Raw genomic sequence first — 17,292 nt, 5'->3', positions numbered from 1 at the left:
AGAGTTGAAGTGGAGGATGGAGGGGAGGAGAGGTACATGTTTGGGTGGGGGTGTATGTTAGGAAGCTCTTTCTTGACTGGGGTGGCTTCACGGTCTCTGAGGCCGGGCAGGTGTTTAAATATGCCTCTTGTGTGCTCAGGTGGGGTTTTCAGGCTCTCTTGATACCATGATGTGCCCTCCCCTGCTCTCTGCCAACCCCTCCATGTCCCTAGGAATCTTATGATTCACTCACAGCCTTTCTATTAAGGTTTCTTCGCCTCTTGAGCCAGCTATCGTGGACATGAACTAAGAGAACCTCAGCCCCCCCTCAGCCTCTCCTGTGGCCCATGTCTTGTCCATGAGAAATGCGTAGAACTGTTCATGCATGAGAAACTCTGGAAGTGAGGACTGACTGCCAGCTGAGCAATCTCCCTTCAGTCTCCCCTTACTTCCCTCACTCTAGGCTGGCTGGCCCCAGTTTCTCAAACTTATGCTTCTTAGGCAGGAGTTAGACACCAGTTGTCCTTTCCCCAAAACTCTAAAGGACATATATTAAGCTCTTTCAGTGGTACTGTTGAAGCCCCTCTGTAAAAAAAGACTCTGTGTCTCTGCTCTTCTGAACCAATGTGGGTAAGGGGACTTGTTACCCTACCATGAGATCCACCCTCTTAACAGATTTTTCAGTGCACAGGACAGTATTGTTACCTACAGGCACAGTGTTGTACAGCAGATCTCTAGAATTTATTCACTCATGAATAAATGAAATTTTATACCTGTTAATTAGCAACTCCTCATTTCCCCCTCCCCCACCTCTGGCAACCATCAATATATTCTTTGCTTTTATGAGTTTGACTATTTTAGAAACCTCATATAAATGGAATCATGTATTATTTGTCCTTCTGTGATTGGCTTCTTTCATTTGTCATAATGTCCTCAAGGTTCATCCATGTTGCATATTGCAGGATTTCCTTCTTTTTTACAGCTGAATAATATTCTATTATATGTATATACCACATTTTCTTTTACCAGTTCATCTATTGATGGGCATTTAGATTGTTTCTACATCTTGGCCATTATTCATAATGGTGCAGTGAACAAGGGAGTGCTAATATCTTTTCTAGACTCTGATTTCAATTACTTAGGATAAATACCCAGAAATGGGATTGCTATATCATATGGTAATTCTATTTTTAATTTTTTGAGGAACCTCCATGCTGTTTTCCATAATAACTGCACCATTTTGGATTCCCATCAACAGTGCACAAGGGTTCCAATTTCTCTACATCCTTGCCAACACTTGCTGTCTATTATTATTATTATTATTACTACTACAATGGCCATCCCAACAGGTGTGAGGTGATCTCATTGTGGTTTTGATTTGCATTTGCCTGATGATTGCTGACATTGAGCATCTTTTTATATATCTATAGGTCATTTGTATGCCTTCTTTGGAGAAATGTCTATTCAAGTCCTTAGCCCATCTTTAAATTAGGTTATTAGGTTTTTTGCTATTGAGTTGTAGGAGTTCCTTGTATAACTTAGAAATTAACCTTTTATCAGAAATATAGTTTGCACATATTTTCTCCTATTCCATAGTTAGCTTTTACACCCTACTGGTTGTTTCCTTTGCTGTGCAGAAGCTTTTTAGTTTGATATAGTCCTCTTGTCTACTTTTGCTTTTGTTGCCTATGCTTTTGACGTCATATCCATGAAATCACATCACACGTCCTGATGTCAAAATATATTACAAAGCTACAGTAACTAAAACAGTATGATACTGGTGTAAAGATAGATATATAGACCAATGGAACAGAACAGAGAGTCCAGAAATAAATCCATACATATATGTCAACTGATCTTTTTTTTTTTAATATTTATTTGTGTATTTATTTTGGCTGCACCGGGCTCCAAGTTGCGGCATGCGGGCTTCTTAGTTGCAGCATGCAGACTCCTTAGTTGTGGCACGCGGACTCCTTAGTTGCAGCATGCATGTGGCATTTAGTTCCCAACCAGGGATAGAACCTGGGCCCCCTGCACTGGGAGCATGGAGTCTTACGCACTGGACCACCAGAGAAGTCCCAATGTCAACTGATCTTTGACAAGGGTGCTAAGAATACACGAAGTAAAAAGGATAACCTGTTCAAAAAATGATGTAGGGAAAACTGGATATCCACATACAAAAGAATGATATTGGACCCTTGCCTTACCGCATACACAAATATCAACTCAAAAGGCTTACACATAAGACTGGAAACTGTAAAAGCAGAAGAAAACATAGGATAAAGTCTTTGACTTTCTTTCTTTTTTTTTAATTTTTTTTTGGTTTGTTTTTATAAATCCTACCAAACAAATTCTCCTACTGGTCTTCTCACAATTCAATTGAGTATGTGGAATCACTTGCTTTCATGCCTCAGCTAAAACTGAGACAGGCTGGGTCTCAGTATAACATCCTGTTACCCCTGCTTTAAAATGCTCTGTGGACATAGGCACACACAGCAGTATCTCTGGTTGTGGGGATTATGAGTGACTTTTTTTTTCAAGCTTTTCTGCAATTTTCAAGTCTTCTGTACTGAGTGTAACTTCACTTTAATAATTAGAAAAACAATGAACTTAAAAATTGTACAATAGCAAATCAAAGTCAGTTTTGTTGACATTAGAAATTTCCTGTCCCAACCCTGAAGAATTCCCTTGTAAAAAGATTTCTACATGTAGCTATGGCTGGCTGTTTTCATTATGCCCTTTCAGATGACAAGGAACACGCTCTAGTTTACCTCAAGTGATGGGTGGCACTCTATTGTAAGTCTGCAGTGGGGAATTAAGGAAACAACAGCCTCAGCTTGCACAACCAGTCCTTGGGAACAAGAACAGTGATCACAACATAGCAACATTCTGGTGCCAATCAACCAGGCTGGTAATCTACCAGACTTGTGGCTCAACTACTTTGCTCTGCTTTTCCCTGTTCACTTCCATGGCCATGGTTGATTTTCTTCTTGCAACTTTCCTTTCTGCTTCACGGCTTCTGCCTATTCCAGACTCTGTTTCCTCATGGCTTCTACTTCTGGTACTGCTTAATGCCTTCTCAATGTCTCTCTCAGCCGCTGTGTCACTTTAGTGTGTCTTACTTGTCATAATGATTTCAAGGCATGTCAAGAGGAAGGATATGAATAAGTTGTTAATTACTCTCCAAAATAGAGCACATCAGTTAGGCAGCATTCTTTTTTTTTTTAATATTATTTTATTTTTTGAGTTTATTTTTTTTTATACAGCAGGTTCTTATTAGTTATCTATTTTATACATATTAGTGTATATATGTCAATCCCAATCTCCCAATTCATCCCACCACCACCGTCCCCACCCACCCCTTGGTGTCCATACGTTTGTTCTCTACATCTGTGTCTCTATTTCTGCCTTGCAAACCAGTTCATCTGTACCATTTTTCTAGATTCCACATATATGTGTTAATATATGATATTTGTTTTTCTCTTTCTGACTTACTTCACTCTGTATGACAGTCTCTAGGTCCATCCACATCTCCACAAATGACCCAGTTTCGTTCCTTTTTATGGCTGAGTAATATTCCATTGTATATATGTGCCACATCTTCTTTACCCATTCATCTGTCAATGGCATTTAGGTTGCTTCCATGACCTGACTATTGTAAATAGTGCTGCAATGAGCATTGGGGTGTATGTGTCTTTTTGAATTATGGTTTTCTCTGGGTATGTACCCAGTAGTGGGATTGCTGGGTCATATGGTAATCCTACTTTTAGTTTTTTAAGGAACCTCCATACTGTTATCTATGGTGGCTGTATCAATTTACATTCCCACCAACAGTGCAAGGGGGTTCCCTTTTCTCCATACCCTCTCCAACATTTGTTGTTTGTAGATTTTCTGATGATGTCCATTCTAACCGGTGTGAGGTGATACCTCATTGTAGTTTTGGTTTACATTTCTCTAATAATTAGTGATGTTGAGTAGCCAGCATTCTTGCTCATGTTTAGCTTTTGGGTCAATCATGAATCCCTGGTTCAGTTGATTAGGGTCAGGAATGTGAAAAATTTTGGATCACATAACCCAAAGCATAGCAACTACCCATGACAATTTTGCTAGTGAGATAGGCTCCCAACATATCATGGACTGCCCGTATGCTAGAAAAGCGGTCCATGTCTTTCAGACAGACCTACCACCATGTTTAATTCATTACCTCTATGGTTTAATTGAGTCCTATTTTTGTATATCAGTAAAGGGGCCAGAATTTACAAAACAAAACAAGATGGAGAGAATCAGATATCCAGATTTATTTTTCTATGCTATACATTACTTCATCACATCCTACCTGAAAGAAAACAAACATTTTTGCAAACAAATCCAAAGTGATTCAAAACCAAATAATGACTTTTAAAATTTAATGTCATTGTTAATAAAGAATAGACCACACCCATCTACAATACCAAGTAAACAGTTCTTTTCATTTCCACTTTTCTTCTGTAAAATACACCTGGCATTACTATTTCATTACAACTGACATTTCTTCTCATTTTTGAGAAATGGTTGACTGTTTACAGGTTGAGTACAATTCTGTACCTCTTCTTGATGCACTGAGACATATTCATGTAAAGTACATAATAGCTTCTGATGTTACATTATCATTTTTATTGTGTAACAAAGCTTCATTTAGGACTTTTTTCCAAAGAGCCATTGAGATTTTATGATAAAGCATTTAATACATTATAAAGAATGATCACAATTTTTTTTTGTTATTGAGAAAGAAAAATTTAGATACTAGAATCTGAAAGTTAAAATGATAGTAATAATGCATAACAACAGTATTGCCAGTAAAATATCTTTTATATGTGTTAAGTTTCCATAAGTAAGTTACATAATTTGGAGTAGAGACAAACATTTGTACTGCTGGCATTACTTCATTTCACCCGAGGTACTGATTTTGTTATAGAATTATTCTAGGAGTGCTTAAGAGTATGTTTGGGTAAATAAATGTAACTGCATCTAGAGACAAAAAACTTAATAAGCTCTTCTGGATGAGATAATACCATATGAAAGCAGTTTGGGATATCTAATCAGAAGAGTAATAATTATCATTAATACCATTTAGCAGAGAGATTAAAGGGAAATGTTCAAAGCAAGCCCTTTGGGATATGATTCTGCAGTAATTTCTGATGAGGTGGAATGTTGGCTTGTCAGGTCAGTAGATGGCAAGAAGCCCTTTAAAAAAAACCCAAGCTGATCATTGTGAGGCAAGTTTGCTAGAGAGCACTTGGAAAAGCAGCAGCCCTTTGGTTAAGGATTACTTCAAGGGTTAACTCCTTTTGAAAATGTATTGCAAATTGTAATCCAAACCAGTGAGCTTTAATTGATGCCCACGTCAAACTTTCTTTGAATCGTGAAGTGGGTAATGGTTTGCAAGCCATGGACTTTCTGAACCTCCATTATCCCTGATGGGAACCCAGAGGTTCCCATGGTGGTGGCATTTAGGAAACCTCAAGCATTTTCTCAGCATTCTGTGTCCCAAAGCAAAGACTAAATAGCCATTTGAGAACTATCTTTCTTTCCCCCTCGGCTTACATATTTGGTCAGTGTGTAGGTAGGGGTGTGGCGGAGGGAGTCTCATATTACATTAAGTTCCTTAAAGTTAAAGCTACTTCCAAAATGTTGGATTTGAGTTGATTTTCTAACATCTTTAAGTTTTCATGATACAGAGAATGAATTAGTTAAGTACGATAATTGTGGGTATTGAGACAGTGAAGGCAATATAGTCTTGTGACCTTTCTGTCTGGACCTGGAATGAAACTATGGGGGCATCGCTTTCTTTCAACCTTGTGGAATTGCCTAGGCTCCTCTGAGAACGTTTCTCTTTCTGTATTTTTTCCCTGTCAGGACACATTATAAGAATTAACATTAAATTGCCTGAATATGTGGAAAAAAAAAAAACATGCTCTGCATTCTTATTCATGAAAATGAAAGAATGCACCAGATTTGCACGAGAACAGTTGTCTTGCTACCTAACTCTATATAACTAACAGTGTAGAGAGTGTGGTCAGAATTTTGGATGTAGTTGTCTTTGAGAAGAAGCCATGAATAATATAATAAACAAAGCCAAGATGTTGAGGTAATATACTTTATCTATTGATCAAAACTTATTGGCTCTAACCTGCCTTGCAGTTGTCCTAGTCATATAACAGCCTTACAAGAGGCATTCATATCCAATTCTGTAGCTCTGAGCAGCTTCCCTACACTTGTAAAACCCTAACATTCAACTTGAATTAACTAACCCTTGCCTTACAAGTTTCAGTGGAAGATGTCTAAGCATCTGTGTAAAGAGAATAAGTGAGAAGCAAAGGCTAAAAACTCTAGTTTTTAATTTTCTTGTATTCCTTTGGTGGGTTATTCAACAAATATTTAGTCACTGTTTGCTGTGTGTTCAGAATGTCTGGCACTCTGCTTAAGGAGCTGGCAATCCAGTGATGAGACACCCAGTGTGAAAAGAAGTTCAGAGACAAGTGAGCATTGAATAATTCAGGCTCTGGAAAACAATCTGGAAATAACTGTACTCACTCAACACATGTTATCATGCTGGGTAGTGGGACCTGAGGCTAGGTAGAAGCCTAACTCATTCACTCACCACTGTATAACCACAGGCAAGATTTTTCACACTTCATGGTTTCAACTCCTTTTACTGTAAAATGAATATAATAATACCTACCTCGCTGGGCACCCATAGTGATAAAATGAGATAATGCATGTGGAAGCACCTAACACAGTGGCTGTCACACAACGTATGCTTAACATTTAATTCCAGGTGCACGCCCCTCTGCAGGGAATGATGTGCTGTGACAGGGTGCAAGGTTCCCATAACATTCAGCAGCATCATGAAGGTACTAGATATAACATGAAATATTGTCTTCATCTTCCATAAAGTTATTGTCAGTTTGACAATAAATCCTCTTCTAGTTGTTTTATTTTAATCATGTGATGGATCCAGAGTGAAGAAGCAGAAAGAAAGAGTGAAGGGAGTGAAAGGGCAATTGACACATGAGTACAATATGAATAATTGGGACTCTTCAGGCTGAAATACAGAGGCCCAAGGGAGACAGAGTTCGAATCTTATGAGCTGTCAGACAGAGCTGAATATGGATTTGTTCACCATGTCTTGAAATATTAGGGTATACCCCTTGAAATATTAGCAAAAGCAATCTTAGCATGATAAAATGCAGGAAACCACCCTTGAGAACATCTAGTTCAAATCCTTCATATTATAGATGAAGAAATTCTGGTCCATAGAGAAGAGTTTCCCAAATTCTTACTCATTTGTTCATCAAGGGCTTACTGATCCCCTACTCTATATCAGACATCATTCCAGAAGACAGGGTAGGCAAGGTCTTTGCTCTTATGGATTATATTTTAATCAATAAAAAAGTAAATAAATGAAGAAGATGATTTCATGTGATGATAAATGAGATAAAGAAAAGTAAACCAATTAATTTGATAGAAAGTGACTGTAGTTTTGGACGGTCATGGAAGACCTTTCTAAGGATGTGACGTTTTAGCTAAGGCCTAAATGTTACAAAGGAATGGCCATGAGACAAATAGGGAAGAGCATTCCGTGGAGAAAACAGCAAGTGCAAAGCCCAGTGGAACCAGCTTGGCTTGCTGGAGGAACAGAAAGAAGGCCAAGTGCTGAGTGGTGGGGAGAGGAGTATGAGAAAAGTGACAGATAAGGCAGAGAGCCAGATTCTGTACAGACTTGAAGACCAATGGAGTTTGGACTTCTAAGCATGATTGGAAGCTCCTGGAGAGATTTAAGCAGGGGAGTGGAATGCATAATGTAACTAACTTTTTAAAAATGTCACTCTGGCTGCTGTGTGGAGCCTGGATGGAAGGGAGGTCAGAGTGGAAGTAGGGAGAGAAGTAGGGAGTTCCAGTGTTTGTCCAGGTGAGAGATGGTGGTGGCTTGGGCCATGGAGGTGGCCATGGAAATACTGCTACTTGCTAAACTACAAATTCCAGGAAGGCTTGGAGCTGTCTCTTTTGTGCACTTTTATATTCCAAGCTTCCAGAACCGTGCCTGGAATGTAATACCTACTCAAAAACTATTAGTTGAATAAATGAGTGAATAGTTACTTTTTGAAGTTAGACTTGAATCAGGTTTAAGATAAGTAAAAGTGTAAGTTCTTCTCAGTTCATGTATGTTTGCCTTAATAGAGTTTAAAACAGTAAATGTTCTTTAGACCTTCTACTAAAATCGGTGCAATATTCTTAGCAATCATGGCCCAAACCCTGGCATCAGCCAATGAATGCATTCAGTGCAGTGTGAGGTCCAGTCCAGTGACGTCAATAAGTCTTACCCAGCGCCCCCCCAACGCCCAGCCCCCCACCGCTGTCTTGAGCATGGCATTTAGGCTGTGTTTGTGGAATCTGCAATACAAGGTTTGGTCTTCTCACAATCCTGCTATTAATTTAAGTGCAACTTGGAGATCCAAGAGGGGTAGGTGGCCCATGATAAATAATTGATGCTTTTGAGTTTCTCTACAGGGAAAGGAAAAGCCTAAGGGTAATTCTCTTTACTGCCTGCTATCTACCTCTGTTGAGGAAGGTGATACACAAGTTCCATTCCCCACTCTCCATCCATCCACCCCTTTACTGCCTGTTCTGTCATTTTGCAGATCACACTCACTTAGTATTTCATTTGTGCCAGAACAGGTATATGGGCCTTACATGTATTAACTCACTTAATCCTCACAAAAACCCCATGAGGTATTGTTATTACCCTTATCCCTACTTTACAGATGAGAAGACAGAGACACAGAGAGGTTTAAATCACACAGTTAAAAAAGATCAGGGATAGCATTCAAACCAGTCAGTCTGATATTAATTTACCCTCTCAGTATTTTAATATCCTCATTGGTAGAATGAAATAAAAGTACCTCACAGAGTTCTTGTAAAGATTAAATTAATTAATATAAGTAATCATGCCTGGTCTAGAATTAGCATCATATAAATCTTAGTTATGACTAGCTTTCCAGTATTATTCCTATGGAGAAATTACGTTCCACATACATGATTTTTTTGTGTGTGCAGGGTCACCTCTCTCACTTATGTCAAATACTGACTGAGTTGCTTCACAGCGATGAATGTAGAACTCATTCATTACTCCAGAAGTTGAGCAAATATGTATTGATTGATCCTGGGTCAGAGACCGTGCTAGGCCCTGGGGCACCAAGAGAAATGAAACACAATACCTGTCCTCAAGGAGCTGACAGAGAGTGAAACCAACAGGAGCATGACAAGCAATCCAATGCAGTTTGACAAATATAGAGGTGACAATGGATGTTTTCCCAGGTGGTTTGGGTAAAAGGTATAAATAGATTAAGAAAGAAATAAGACAAACCTAAGAAGACAGAAAGCCCTGAGGCCAGATGAGGGGCTGGCACTTAAACTCTTAGTTTGGCCTTGGTGTGTACAGCTCCTCTTTTCTATGGCACCTTCCTTAGAGTGATTAATCAGTAAGAAATGACTCGCTGTGATCTGAACCAGTACAGGAAGTATACATCCTTCATGTTACTTAGATTATTTTTTCCTTTTGTTGTGACTTTGTGTCACATGAGAATAAGCATTCAAGAAGATTGCACAGGTCAATTTTTAAAATATATATATTTATTTTTGGCTGTGTTGGGTCTTCGTTTCTGTGCGAGGGCTTTCTCTAGTTGTGGCAAGCGGGGGCCACTCTTCATCGCCGGTGCGCAGGTCTCTCACTATTGCGGCCTCTCTTGTTGCGGAGCACAGGCTCCAGACGCACAGGCTCAGTAGTTGCGGCCCACAGGCTTAGTTGCTCCGCAGCATGTGGGATCTTCCCAGACCAGGGCTCGAACCCGTGTCCCCTGCATTGGCAGGCAGATTCTCAACCACTGCGCCACCAGGGAAGCCCAGGTCAATTTTTTAAATATAGAAAAGGTTGTCTTTTATTTTAGGTTGGTTCAGTGACAGCCATTCAGGGAGATTAAATGGGCTTTATTATCTAGCTTGGCTTGAATGCTGGTGCCATTATTTCCTGCCACTCTTTGTTTTTGTTGTCTCCTGCTTGCATCACTTTTCCTTATCTGAGCTTCCCTTCCTCTAGACTTCCTTCTATGTTTTAACTTTTCTATGATCAAAAGAACACATTTTTTCAATACACCTGCTTGCTTTTTTCTAATCTCTGCCCTTTCTGAGTCTTGGCTATGGGCTGAGCCAAAAAATAGCCTCTGATATCAGGGGCCATGGCTGTCAAAAAACAATTCTTTTCAGAAGAGCAAACAGGGAGAGGAGAGGCCAGGACCTGGATTGTAAAGCTGCTGTTACAACCACTGAACCAGGGCTTTTGCATTCTTTACTTTGCCTCTTCCTGGCTGAGAACTCACAGTAGTTGTCCTAAAGCTTTCCCTAGATCATGAGTGATAAGAAATCTGGACCTGGAAGTATCACCTTTCTGGAGCAGGAAAACAAAAGGGCAACACTTTCCCAAGATGGTGAGTTTCCTTGGGGTTTCAGGGTTTGAAAGGTCCTTGCTTGGACAGACTGATCCTGTGTCTGCTGTGACACTAACTCAGTGTTTATGCTGCGACTTGGACACAGTTCCCACCCCGTGCACTCATTTGTGCTTTTCTATGTGTTGTGGTTGCTAGGCAATATAAAACAAAAATGTGTTTGAATTCCTGTGTGGGAAGCAAACTTTAATGCTGCTTTGATCTCCTACAATTCAAATGACAAATCCACTTTTACAGGATTCAGTGTAATTGAACAATTCGTTCTAGGATTTACTGATCACTGAACCTGTGAGACTAGGATAGGGTGAGGGATTTGGGGAATATTTGGGAAGAGGTCCTCGAAGGCAAGAGTAGATGGTTGATAGAGATACGGATGCTTAGCTGCCTGGAAGGCAGAATAAGGTGTAATAAGATGGGTTATGTACCCGGAAGGTCAGCTAAGCAAACTGATAAGTGTACAGAAACCAAGGAAATAAGAAAAGTGGAGAAAAAAATGTGAATTGAGGAGATGAAAGGAAGGTGAGAACAGCCAAAAGAGGAATTGATGCCCTTGGCAAGAGGAGATGATAAGGGAACAATTTTGAGAAATTTGAGATTTTTCTGACAAGAAAATAGAAGCTGTAATTCCTATTTTCTGGTCTGGGGAATTTGTTTGCTTTCAACATTTGTCTGACTGTTCTCAATCACATTTGAATACTCATTGTCACCTTTTTAATTGGGAAAAATCACTTTGAGCTTATATCAATTGCATTGTTTATTAATGGGGTTAATAGTACCCAGAGACAGTGAGATAGGTCATGAGGCCATGGACTTGCAAATGAGGCATGAGTACCCATCCCAGTTCTCCAGCTCCAGCCTGCTGGCCTCTGTAAATGAGGACAGCAATACCTGTGCAGCATTGTGAGGATTATGACTGCAGAATCCTGGGAGAGGGTGGGTGCTCAATATATAGCATCTTCCCTTATTATTTGTTATTGCTATTATTTCACCTGAAGACAGGGAGATTGACCTGATTATGCTTTAAACCCCTTTTCAGTTTTTATAAGATTTCTCAATGATTTAATTCTGATGTGAGAATGATGAGTCTTTTGACCATACATTTTGTTTATTTATTAATTTTTGGCTGTGTTGGGTCTTCGTTGCTGCATGTGGGCTTTCTCTCTAGTTGCAGCGAGCAGGGGCTACTCTTCGTTGTGGTGCACAGGCTTCTCATTGCAGTGGCTTCTCTTGTTGCGGAGCACGGGCTCTAGGCGTGCGGGCTTCAGTAGTTGTGGCATTCAGGCTCAGTAGCTCTGGATCGCAGGCTATAGAGTGCAGGCTCAGTAGTTGTGGCACACAGGCTTTGTTGCTCCACGGCATGTGGGATCTTCCCAGACCAGGAATCGAACCCATGTCCCCTGCATTGGCAGGCGGATTCTTTAACCACTGCACCACCAGGGAAGTCCTGACCATACATTTTGGTCAGGACTTCTCATCATTTACTGAGAAGATTTACTGAGAAGATATCTTCCAGATAATCTCATCTGTGTCCATTTTTAAAAATTGTGCATAACAAACCATCCCAAAGCCTAAAGGCTTAAAATGACTTCAATTTATTAGCTCACAATTCTAAGGGACAGCCGTTTGTTCTGGGCTCAGCTGGGTGGTTCTCCTAGTCTTGCCTGGGATCACTCACTTGGCTCCAGTCATCTGGCAGCTGGATGGCATCTGGATGGTCTAAGAAAGCTTCACTCACATCTCTGGCAATTGGTGATAGCACTCCGCTGGGTCCTCTCTGCACATGAACACACCCTCCAGGAGGCTAGCCCCCACTTCTTCAGACCAGAGAATCAAGATTCCGAGAGGGAGAGGGCAGAAGCTGCAAGGCTTCTTGAGGCCTAGGCTCAGAAGCCTCACAATTTCACTTTATCATTTTCAATTGGTCTAAGCAAGCACAAGGCCAGCCCAGATTCAAGGGGGCAGAGGAGGGACAAAGTCACTCCTCGAAGGAGTATACCTTCTGCCATGAAAGGAACCATGGACGCCTGCTTTGTAAACAACCTACCGTGCCTTTAACTCTCTTTCACAGGTGACAAAGACAAGAGAGTTAAATATTTGGCCAAGATCACCAGTTAGAACCTGACCCTCATTCAGTGCTCTTTCTACTATTTGATGGCAGCTCAAGAACAAGCCAGAGTTTGGTTCTCAGGGAGCAGACAAGTGGGGCCAAAGACTGGAAGATAAAGAGACAACTGTGTATCATTTACTGAGCACATTCTCAATGGTTAGTACATAATTAGTCATCAAAATAGAGATGAGGACAGAGACCTGCTCAGAAAAAGGTGGACAAAGAAAAGTGAGTAGCAAAGGTAGGCAAGGGCACAGTGGGGGAGTACAAGGAAGATGGGGAGATGGGTTCATTACTCAAGGATGGAAAACAAAGGAAAAGAAATTTAACATAGAAGGAGGAACCTCAGAGGACAGACTCATTCAGCAGGTGCTAGAATGGAAAAAGACAGCACACAGCAGACTAAGATTCCTGTGAATGAAGAAAGAGCATTTTGACTTGGAGCAGAGGGCTGGGACTATGGCCCAGCAAGAAAAGACCTGATTTAGTTTAGTCAAGTTAATCAGCCTAGGGGTAGAACAAATTACATGTATAGACAGCAGTCCCTTGTGATATGTTGAGTCAAGCTGCACTAATGAAGCAAATAATCTGTGTACTGGTGATTTGTCTATATGTATGTTGTATGTCCTTTGTAACCTTGAGGTTATTTTCTTGGGTATAAAGTGGACCGTGTGCTCTAAATGACTGGCTGAATATATAACAAACCAAAATAGATGAGGAAGAGCCCTGTACAGGCTGGCCATGAACTTGGTTCAACTCCATTTGCAAGCAACTGTTACCTCTCTCAGACTAAGTCTAGCTGAAACTTAAAATATTGTCTTTTTAAGTTTCATACATCAAGATACCCCTGCTTTGTGTTCAGGTTTTTTTTTTTCTTTTTTGCTAATGTTGAGCTAATTTGATGTTTTATTTTTTAAGTAAATAAATGAGTCTACACCACTGGTTTTACAATTGGTGTGCTCCTTTTAGTACAAGAAGCTCAGTCAACCATCACAAGTGTACAGACTGTATTTTATAGTGCACAGGGCTTATGGGAATATAAAGCTTAAGGCAGTAAATCACTGATGCCTAGAGTAATACCTAGAGTAGACTTTTATGTCATTCATAGTTTCCCTTCCTGGGTTATCCTTACTTCAAGGGCCAGAACTATTTATGTTTACTTATTTAGTAATACGTAAACACAATGCCAGTTTTTACTACCTTACCCTTGAATCTTCTCACTCTTGGCTGTACCTGTTCACCCACTTCCCTGACATCCTTGGAATACTTCTGCTTTAAAAGCCACTGGATTTCTTCAAAATCTTGCCCTTTCATGTATCTACATATAACCACTATATGGTTTTATATATAGTGACAGTAGTTAATAACACTGTATTGAATATTTCAAAGTTGCTCAGAGAGTAGAGATCTTAAAAGTCCTCATCACAAGAAAAAAAGTTTGTAACTATGTGTGGTGACAGATGTTAACTAGACTTATTGTGGTGATCATTTCACAGTATATACAAATATTGAATCATTATGTTGTACCCTTGAAACTAATGTTGTAAAATAAAGTTTTAAAAATTAAATAATAATGTCAATTATACCTCAATAAATTTGAGATACATCCTTCAGGCCGTATGTCATCTTCTTAGGGAAATATTTGCTTCTGCCTCATATAAGCAGGGCCCCTTGTTATATGCTCTCATAACACCTGTTTAATTTTTTATTGTTTGCCCCCACTCTTACCCCAACAGAATGTAAATTCCATGAGGGCAAGGACTTGACTTGTTCACTGCTCTTTGCCCAGAGTTCAAACATGTGTTGAATGAAGAAATCATACTTACCACTCTTTGTTATCTTATATTTGTATAATTATTGGACTCATATCTGTCTCTCTCATTAGACGGTAAGCTCTCTAGGATAGTAGCTATATCAGCTCTGCTTGCCATTGTATCCCTGCATCTTCTCTGCAGGAGGCTTTCCACAAATATATATTTAATACATTTTATTACAACCATGTGAAAAGTGCAGAGGAAAAGATCACATCAAAAGGGCAATACTGATTGCATTAGGATTGTGAAAATATGACTGATTTTTTTCTCTATCTACAAGAAACATTATAATGTAAAATGATAATATAAATAAAAACTCACATTAAAAAGAAACATATATTGTACTTATCGAATAAACATAATTTTACAAAAATTAAAAGTGGAATTGATACCTGTAATTACTGTATTCTAAGAGACCGGGTGTTTGATTTTTTCCCTAGTGTGTCTAAATGGGTGCATCATTTTCTCATAGATATAAGCACAGATAAAATGTTGTACTTTGTTTTTTCTGCTTTATGTTATGTCACATGCTACATTGCCTGAGTAATTATTTTTAGCAACTGCATAATGTTCAGTTAAATTAATGTACTTTGCGGGGGGTGGGGAGTGGGAGGGTATTTCTTTAAGATACATGTCCTGGAGTAGAATTCACACTGTCTGAGTATTCACATAGAGGTACAGATTTCTGACTTCATTGGCCAAATGTTAACAAGAAACAGTCAGTGATGGATTTGAGTGCAAGTGTGGAATGAGTGCTTGAGATGAAATTAAATGAAGTGTGATTATTTCAAAAGAGAGTCAATGTTATATGGAGGCTTTAGAAAAAAATAATAAAGTTACATTTATTAGAGAGTTCCTAAGTCGGGTAGCTTGACTGTCCTCTGAAATGAGAAGGATGTGTTGAGAAGGGGGCAGGGATGCTGCTGAATTTTGGGGTCTAATAATTTGGAAGGGTTTTTGAGGAACTAGAGATCATGTACAAATGTGGGACATTAGGGAATTTCCTGGACGTCCAGTGGTTAGGGCTCAGCACTTTCACTGCCTGGGGCCTGGGTTCGATCCCTGGTTGGGAAACTAAGATCCCGCAAACTGTGAGGTGTGGCCAAAAAAAAAAAAAAAAATATATATATATATATATGTATGTATGTATGTATATGTGTATATATATATGTATGTATGTATATGTGTATATATATATGTATGTATGTATATGTGTATATATATATATATATGACATTAATAAATGAGGTAGTAATAAGTTGGAGGCAGCCAGTACTGGTTAGAAGCAGGTACTTGTGGTCTCTTAGTCTGTTAGTAAGAATAGTAGCAATAGAGACAGGAGGGACCAGGTGTCAGAGGGATGGCAATGGCAAAATGGGAGGCACCAGTGCAAATTATGCGGATTAGACATGATGACTGCTGCGTAATGCTTTTCAAAATGCAAGTCTGGGCAGGATGGCCTCTGGCTTCCCTCTTGATTATTTTATAAAATGACAGTATCATAGCCCCAAGCAGGAGCCTGACTTGCAACCATCACAGTTCATTGCCTTTAACCCCAAATTAGCCATTCTGCAGCTGTCTTGCTCACCACTTTCTAAGGAATACAAACTCTCTAACACTTGTGCTTCACAGAGGACCCTGGATAAAGGGCAACTGCGGAGTCACATGAACTTCTTTCCAAAACAGCAGAACTGAGGCTTCCCTGGTGGCGCAATGGTTAAGGGTCCGCCTGCCGATGCAGGGGACACGGGTTCGTGCCCCGGTCCGGGAAGATCCCACATGCCGCGGAGCGGTTGGGCCCGTGAGCCATTGCCGCTGAGCCTGCGTGTCCAGAGCCTGTGCTCCGCAACGGGAGAGACCACAACAGTGAGAGGCCCGCGTACCGCAAAATAAATAAATAAATAACAGCAGAACTTCTCGAGCTTGGGGCCCAACAACAAGCCTGGCTTTTTCATCAGAGCTTTGTCAAACTGACCACTTGATGAAATTTGTCATTATGTTCTTCAGACTTCCCTTTCTGCTTTATTTGCCTCAGTCCAGGGCAGTCTCCCTCTGGATTGAATATTCTCTCATTTCCAAACAGTTCTAGGGTCCTCCTGAAATGGAGCAAATGATCTGCTTTAAAAAAAAAAAAAATCACAACTCATGATTTAACTAAGGACTTAGAGCAGCATTTTCATTTGAAAGAAGACTAAGCAGGTAAGGGCAGGGGAGAAGGAAAAAGAAATAATGGCAGAATTTCAGTTCTGGCACTCTGGAAGTGTGCGTCAGACACATCTGTGCTTTGGATGACCTTTCCTATCCATCTCAAATCGCACTGCCCTTACTACTGAACATTAGCCATGTCCTCATTCATGGGCTTTTGTGTCTGTGTGTTTAAAGAATTCCATTATCTAAGACCATTACATTCAACAATTTCTTTTCTGCATGTAAGCTTTTCTCTTTGACCACTGAATGGGCAAGTAAGGACCCTATCTGTTATATTCACCATTGAATCCCCATTGCCTACATTGCTCAATAAACACCTAATCATTAACGAATGAATGAATGCGTAATTAGAACTGGAATATTCTAGTTTCCCCATGTCATTAAAATATCTATCATTCAGTTGCATTATTAGGTCAGGTTTGCACAATGCTCAACCCACATTGTCCTCAGCAACTTGATTATTTCAACTACTAGCAGACACTTTTAGATTGTCATCGAATTTATATGATTACAGCCAAAATACATCCATGGTGGTGAAGAGGAAACTCCGACTAGAGCCACTTTTTCCCCTGGACTTATAGTTTATGCAACTCCTCCACTAGGTAAAGTTTGACCCATCACGAGTTTGCACTTCATGCAAAGA

The 17,292-nt window shown here is 39.9% G+C and overlaps 1 protein-coding gene across 5 annotated transcripts in view; it reads left to right on the top strand.

Moving 5' to 3' along the window:
- The window catches only part of EXPH5 (exophilin 5), a 74,819-nt gene that overhangs the window by 29,852 nt on the left and 27,675 nt on the right, over positions 1-17,292 (top strand). The window contains exon 1 of one of the 5 annotated variants that reach the window (XM_089915495.1): positions 3,884-10,502. The exons of 3 other annotated variants lie outside the window; for them this stretch is intronic. The gene's annotated coding sequence lies outside the window, so the exon portion shown is untranslated. Of the gene's footprint in view, positions 1-3,883; positions 10,503-15,736; positions 17,252-17,292 lie in introns of those variants that run through there. One more of the 5 variants, XM_089915494.1, reaches the window with a different exon arrangement.

The sequence above is a fragment of the Delphinapterus leucas genome, chromosome 7, assembly GCF_059928025.1.
Source record: "Delphinapterus leucas isolate spDelLeu-1000000601 "Yukka" chromosome 7, BTC_Dleu_Yukka2, whole genome shotgun sequence".
NCBI classification, from domain to species: domain Eukaryota; kingdom Metazoa; phylum Chordata; class Mammalia; order Artiodactyla; family Monodontidae; genus Delphinapterus; species Delphinapterus leucas.
The sequence above is the reverse complement of the archived record's forward strand: the minus strand, read 5'-3'. Positions and strand labels throughout refer to the sequence as shown.